The sequence below is a fragment of the Anarhichas minor genome, unplaced genomic scaffold, assembly GCF_050575085.1.
Source record: "Anarhichas minor isolate MPS153535 unplaced genomic scaffold, ASM5057508v1 ptg000178l, whole genome shotgun sequence".
Classification (NCBI taxonomy): Eukaryota; Metazoa; Chordata; class Actinopteri; order Perciformes; family Anarhichadidae; genus Anarhichas; species Anarhichas minor.
In genome coordinates, this window is record NW_027466624.1 from 177,501 (window position 1) to 185,000 (window position 7,500).

The window sequence follows — 7,500 nt, forward strand, 5'->3', positions numbered from 1 at the left end:
AAACAGAGTATTGGCGCTCGGCTACTGTGACCGGCTTTGCGTACATCGTGCCTCGGCTGTGGGTCTCGGATCCAGGATCCACTCGGATAGGTTTGTAGAGGTGGATGTGGTCTACGATCGGGTACAAGTGTCCCGGCTGTGCGTTGTGTATTCGCGGAGATATGGACCTCGCAGACCGGCGATATTGTCGCTCGTCTTTCGCTGTGATTTTGTCAGAGTACGAAGATCGGCCGACGCTTTTGAACTACTTGCTGCATCGGCTGTGGTTATCCGTTTATAGGAGTGCATGGATGGCTGGTTAGAGGACGTCAAGGTCTACAATTCGGCGTAAGTACCCCGACTGTGCGTTGTGTTTTGGCGGAGATATTGAGCGCGCAATATGGCTACAGTGACCTATTTTGACCACGTCGTGCATCGGCTGTGAATGCCCGATCCTGGATCCTCCTCCACAGGTCTTTAGAAGTGGACGTGGTCTACTATTCGGCGTAGGGGACGAGTCTTTGCGTTGTGTATTCGCGGAGATATGGACCGCGCAAACCGGGAATTTGGTTCAAGGAAACAGAGTATTGGCGCTCGTCTTTCGCTGTGAGACGAATATCGCCAACGCTTTTGAAATACGTGCTGCATCGGCTGTGGGTGTCCGTTTATTCATTTGTCGGTGTCAGTTTATTGGTTATGTCGGTGTCAGTTTATTGGTCTGCCTTATGGGTTGTGAGAGTACGTCTGGGTCGACATTTCGGTATTATTATCCCCGCTGTGCGTTCCATTTCCGGGTTTATGGACCGCGCAATGTGGCCCCCGCGACCTACTCTGACCACATCGTGCCTCGGCTGTGGGTCTCGCATCCAGGATCCACTCGGATAGTTTTGTAGAGGTGGATGTGGTCTACGATCGGGTACAAGTGTCCCGGCTGTGCGTTGTGTATTCGCGGAGCTATGCACCTCGCAAACCGGCGATTTTGTTCAAGGAAACAGAGTATTGGCGCTCGGCTACTGTGACCGGCTTTGCGTACATCGTGCCTCGGCTGTGGGTCTCGGATCCAGGATCCACTCGGATAGGTTTGTAGAGGTGGATGTGGTCTACGATCGGGTACAAGTGTCCCGGCTGTGCGTTGTGTATTCGCGGAGATATGGACCTCGCAGACCGGCGATATTGTCGCTCGTCTTTCGCTGTGATTTTGTCAGAGTACGAAGATCGGCCGACGCTTTTGAACTACTTGCTGCATCGGCTGTGGTTATCCGTTTATAGGAGTGCATGGATGGCTGGTTAGAGGACGTCAAGGTCTACAATTCGGCGTAAGTACCCCGACTGTGCGTTGTGTTTTGGCGGAGATATTGAGCGCGCAATATGGCTACAGTGACCTATTTTGACCACGTCGTGCATCGGCTGTGAATGCCCGATCCTGGATCCTCCTCCACAGGTCTTTAGAAGTGGACGTGGTCTACTATTCGGCGTAGGGGCCGAGTCTGTGCGTTGTGTATTCGCGGGGATATGCACCGCGCAAACCGGCGATTTGGTTTAAGGAGACAGAGTATTGGCGCTCGTCTTTCGCTGTGATTTTGTCAGAGTACGAAGATCGGCCGGCGCTTTTGAACTACTTGCTGCATCGGCTGTGGGTATCCGTTTATTGTTCTGCATGTATGGGTGGTTAGAGGAGGTCGGGGTCTACAATAGGGTATAAGTGTCCCGGCTGTGCGTGGTGTTTTGGCGGAGAGATGGAGCGCGCAAAACGGCAACTGCGACCTACTTTGACCGCGTGGTGCCTCGGCTGTGGGTCTCGGATCCAGGATCCACTCGGATAGGTTTGTAGAGGTGGACGTGGTCTACGATTGGGTATAAGTGTCCCGGCTGTGCGTGGTGTTTTCGCGGAGATATCCACCTCGCAAAACGGCGCTTCCGTTTAAGGAAACAGAGTTTTGGCGCTCGTCTTTCGCAGCGCAGCCCAGTAACGTCCCCTACCTTAAGAGAGTCCTCGTTACTCCCGCCGTTTACCCGCGCGATATGGATCCTGGTTCTGGATCTCGCATCCAGGATCCACTCGGATAGGTTTGTAGAGGTAGACGTATTATACAATTAGGTATGAGTATCCCGGCTGTGCGTTGTGTATTCGCGGAGATATCCATCTCGCAAAACGATATAAAAACGGCTGTGATTTTGTCAGAGTATGAAGATCGCCCGGCGCTTTTTGTCAGAGTATGAAGATCGGTCGGCGGTTTTCAAATACGTGCTGCCTCGGCTGTGGATACCCGTTTATTATTCTGCTTATATGGGTAGTTAGAGGACGTCGGGACCGTGGATTCGGTATAAGAATCCCCGCTGTGCGTTCCATTTCCGGGTAAATATGGACCGCGCAATATGGCCCCTGCGACCTACTTTGACTACATCGTGCCTCGGCTGTGGACCTCGCATCCATGATCCACTCGGATAGATTTGTAGAGGGGGACTTGGACTACAGTTAGATATAAGTGTCCCGGCTGTGCGTTGTGTATTCGCGGGGATATGGACCTCGCAAAACGGGTATTTCGTTTAAGTCTTTCGCTTTGATTTTGTCAGAGTATGAAGATCGGTCGGCTGTTTTCAAACACGCGCTGCCTCGGCTGTGGTTATCCGTTTATTATTCAGCTTACATAGTTGGTTAGAGGACGTCGGGGCCGTGTATTCAGTATAAGAATCCCCGCTGTGCGTTCTATTTCCGGGTAGATATGGCGCGCGTAATATGGTCCCTGCGACCTACTTTGACTACACCGTGCCTCGGCTGTGGACCTCGCATCCAGGATCCACTCCGATAGTTTTGTAGAGGGGGACGTGGACTACAACTGGGTATAAGTGTCCCGGCTGTGCGTTGTGTATTCGCGGAGATATGCACCTCGCAAAACGACGATTTCGTTTAAGTCTTTCGCTGTGATTTTGTCAGAGTATGAAGATCGGTCGGCTGTTTTCAAACACGCGCTGCCTCGGCTGTGGTTATCCGTTTATTATTCAGCTTACATAGTTGGTTAGAGGACGTCGGGGCCGTGTATTCAGTATAAGAATCCCCGCTGTGCGTTCTATTTCCGGGTAGATATGGCGCGCGTAATATGGTCCCTGCGACCTAATTTGACTACACCGTGCCTCGGCTGTGGACCTCGCATCCAGGATCCACTCCGATAGTTTTGTAGAGGGGGACGTGGACTACAACTGGGTATAAGTGTCCCGGCTGTGCGTTGTGTATTCGCGGAGATATGCACCTCGCAAAACGACGATTTCGTTTAAGTCTTTCGCTGTGATTTTGTCAGAGTATGAAGATCGGTCGGCTGTTTTCAAACACGCGCTGCCTCGGCTGTGGTTATCCGTTTATTATTCAGTTTACATAGTTGGTTAGAGGACGTCGGGGCCGTGTATTCAGTATAAGAATCCCCGCTGTGCGTTCTATTTCCGGGTAGATATGGCGCGCGTAATATGGTCCCTGCGACCTAATTTGACTACACCGTGCCTCGGCTGTGGACCTCGCATCCAGGATCCACTCCGATAGTTTTGTAGAGGGGGACGTGGACTACAACTGGGTATAAGTGTCCCGGCTGTGCGTTGTGTATTCGCGGAGATATGCACCTCGCAAAACGACGATTTCGTTTAAGTCTTTCGCTGTGATTTTGTCAGAGTATGAAGATCGGTCGGCTGTTTTCAAACACGCGCTGCCTCGGCTGTGGTTATCCGTTTATTATTCAGTTTACATAGTTGGTTAGAGGACGTCGGGGCCGTGTATTCAGTATAAGAATCCCCGCTGTGCGTTCTATTTCCGGGTAGATATGGCGCGCGTAATGTGGTCCCTGCGACCTACTTTGACTACACCGTGCCTCGGCTGTGGAGGTCGCATCCATGATCCACTCGGATAGGTTTGTAGAGGTGGATGTGGTCTACGATCGGGTATAAGTGTCCCGGCTGTGCGTTGTGTATTCGCGGAGATATGCACCTCGCAAAACGACGATTTCGTTTAAGTCTTTCGCTGTGATTTTGTCAGAGTATGAAGATCGGTCGGCTGTTTTCAAACACGCGCTGCCTCGGCTGTGGTTATCCGTTTATTATTCAGCTTACATAGTTGGTTAGAGGACGTCGGGGCCGTGTATTCAGTATAAGAATCCCCGCTGTGCGTTCTATTTCCGGGTAGATATGGCGCGCGTAATATGGTCCCTGCGACCTAATTTGACTACACCGTGCCTCGGCTGTGGACCTCGCATCCAGGATCCACTCCGATAGTTTTGTAGAGGGGGACGTGGACTACAACTGGGTATAAGTGTCCCGGCTGTGCGTTGTGTATTCGCGGAGATATGCACCTCGCAAAACGACGATTTCGTTTAAGTCTTTCGCTGTGATTTTGTCAGAGTATGAAGATCGGTCGGCTGTTTTCAAACACGCGCTGCCTCGGCTGTGGTTATCCGTTTATTATTCAGTTTACATAGTTGGTTAGAGGACGTCGGGGCCGTGTATTCAGTATAAGAATCCCCGCTGTGCGTTCTATTTCCGGGTAGATATGGCGCGCGTAATGTGGTCCCTGCGACCTACTTTGACTACACCGTGCCTCGGCTGTGGAGGTCGCATCCATGATCCACTCGGATAGGTTTGTAGAGGTGGATGTGGTCTACGATCGGGTATAAGTGTCCCGGCTGTGCGTTGTGTATTCGCGGAGATATGCACCTCGCAAAACGACGATTTCGTTTAAGTCTTTCGCTGTGATTTTGTCAGAGTATGAAGATCGGTCGGCTGTTTTCAAACACGCGCTGCCTCGGCTGTGGTTATCCGTTTATTATTCAGCTTACATAGTTGGTTAGAGGACGTCGGGGCCGTGTATTCAGTATAAGAATCCCCGCTGTGCGTTCTATTTCCGGGTAGATATGGCGCGCGTAATATGGTCCCTGCGACCTAATTTGACTACACCGTGCCTCGGCTGTGGACCTCGCATCCAGGATCCACTCCGATAGTTTTGTAGAGGGGGACGTGGACTACAACTGGGTATAAGTGTCCCGGCTGTGCGTTGTGTATTCGCGGAGATATGCACCTCGCAAAACGACGATTTCGTTTAAGTCTTTCGCTGTGATTTTGTCAGAGTATGAAGATCGGTCGGCTGTTTTCAAACACGCGCTGCCTCGGCTGTGGTTATCCGTTTATTATTCAGCTTACATAGTTGGTTAGAGGACGTCGGGGCCGTGTATTCAGTATAAGAATCCCCGCTGTGCGTTCTATTTCCGGGTAGATATGGCGCGCGTAATATGGTCCCTGCGACCTAATTTGACTACACCGTGCCTCGGCTGTGGACCTCGCATCCAGGATCCACTCCGATAGTTTTGTAGAGGGGGACGTGGACTACAACTGGGTATAAGTGTCCCGGCTGTGCGTTGTGTATTCGCGGAGATATGCACCTCGCAAAACGACGATTTCGTTTAAGTCTTTCGCTGTGATTTTGTCAGAGTATGAAGATCGGTCGGCTGTTTTCAAACACGCGCTGCCTCGGCTGTGGTTATCCGTTTATTATTCAGTTTACATAGTTGGTTAGAGGACGTCGGGGCCGTGTATTCAGTATAAGAATCCCCGCTGTGCGTTCTATTTCCGGGTAGATATGGCGCGCGTAATATGGTCCCTGCGACCTAATTTGACTACACCGTGCCTCGGCTGTGGACCTCGCATCCAGGATCCACTCCGATAGTTTTGTAGAGGGGGACGTGGACTACAACTGGGTATAAGTGTCCCGGCTGTGCGTTGTGTATTCGCGGAGATATGCACCTCGCAAAACGACGATTTCGTTTAAGTCTTTCGCTGTGATTTTGTCAGAGTATGAAGATCGGTCGGCTGTTTTCAAACACGCGCTGCCTCGGCTGTGGTTATCCGTTTATTATTCAGTTTACATAGTTGGTTAGAGGACGTCGGGGCCGTGTATTCAGTATAAGAATCCCCGCTGTGCGTTCTATTTCCGGGTAGATATGGCGCGCGTAATGTGGTCCCTGCGACCTACTTTGACTACACCGTGCCTCGGCTGTGGAGGTCGCATCCATGATCCACTCGGATAGGTTTGTAGAGGTGGATGTGGTCTACGATCGGGTATAAGTGTCCCGGCTGTGCGTTGTGTATTCGCGGAGATATGCACCTCGCAAAACGACGATTTCGTTTAAGTCTTTCGCTGTGATTTTGTCAGAGTATGAAGATCGGTCGGCTGTTTTCAAACACGCGCTGCCTCGGCTGTGGTTATCCGTTTATTATTCAGCTTACATAGTTGGTTAGAGGACGTCGGGGCCGTGTATTCAGTATAAGAATCCCCGCTGTGCGTTCTATTTCCGGGTAGATATGGCGCGCGTAATATGGTCCCTGCGACCTAATTTGACTACACCGTGCCTCGGCTGTGGACCTCGCATCCAGGATCCACTCCGATAGTTTTGTAGAGGGGGACGTGGACTACAACTGGGTATAAGTGTCCCGGCTGTGCGTTGTGTATTCGCGGAGATATGCACCTCGCAAAACGACGATTTCGTTTAAGTCTTTCGCTGTGATTTTGTCAGAGTATGAAGATCGGTCGGCTGTTTTCAAACACGCGCTGCCTCGGCTGTGGTTATCCGTTTATTATTCAGCTTACATAGTTGGTTAGAGGACGTCGGGGCCGTGTATTCAGTATAAGAATCCCCGCTGTGCGTTCTATTTCCGGGTAGATATGGCGCGCGTAATATGGTCCCTGCGACCTAATTTGACTACACCGTGCCTCGGCTGTGGAGGTCGCATCCATGATCCACTCGGATAGGTTTGTAGAGGTGGATGTGGTCTACGATCGGGTATAAGTGTCCCGGCTGTGCGTTGTGTATTCGCGGGGATATGGACCTCGCAAAACGGGTATTTCGTTTAAGTCTTTCGCTTTGATTTTGTCAGAGTATGAAGATCGGTCGGCGGTTTTCAAATACGCGCTGTATCGGCTGTGTGTATCCGTTTATAGGAGTGTCTAGATGGGTGGTTAGAGGACTTCCAGCTTGACAACTGGGCATGAGTATCCCCGCTGTGCGTTCTATTTCCGGGTAGATATGGCGCGCGTAATATGGTCCCTGCGACCTACTTTGACCGCGTCGTGCCTCGGCTGTGAGTGTCCGATTGTGGATCACCCTCCACATGTCTTTAGAGGTTGACGGTGGCTACACGTCGGCATAGGTGTCCCGGCTGTGCGTTGTGTATTCGCGGGGATATGGACCGCGCAAGACGGCGATTTGGTTTAAGGAAACAGAGTATTGGCGCTATCGCTGTGATTTTGTCAGAGTATGAAGATCGGTCGGCGGTTTTCAAATACGTGCTGCCTCGGCTGTGGGTACCCGTTTATTATTCTGCTTATATGGGTAGTTAGAGGACGTCGGGACCGTGTATTCAAAATAAGAATCCCCGCTGTGCGTTCCATTTCCGGGTAGATATGGCGCGCGTAATAGGGCCCCTGCGACCTACTTTGACCGCGTGGTGCCTCGGCTGTGGACCTCGCATCCAGGATCCACTCGGATAGGT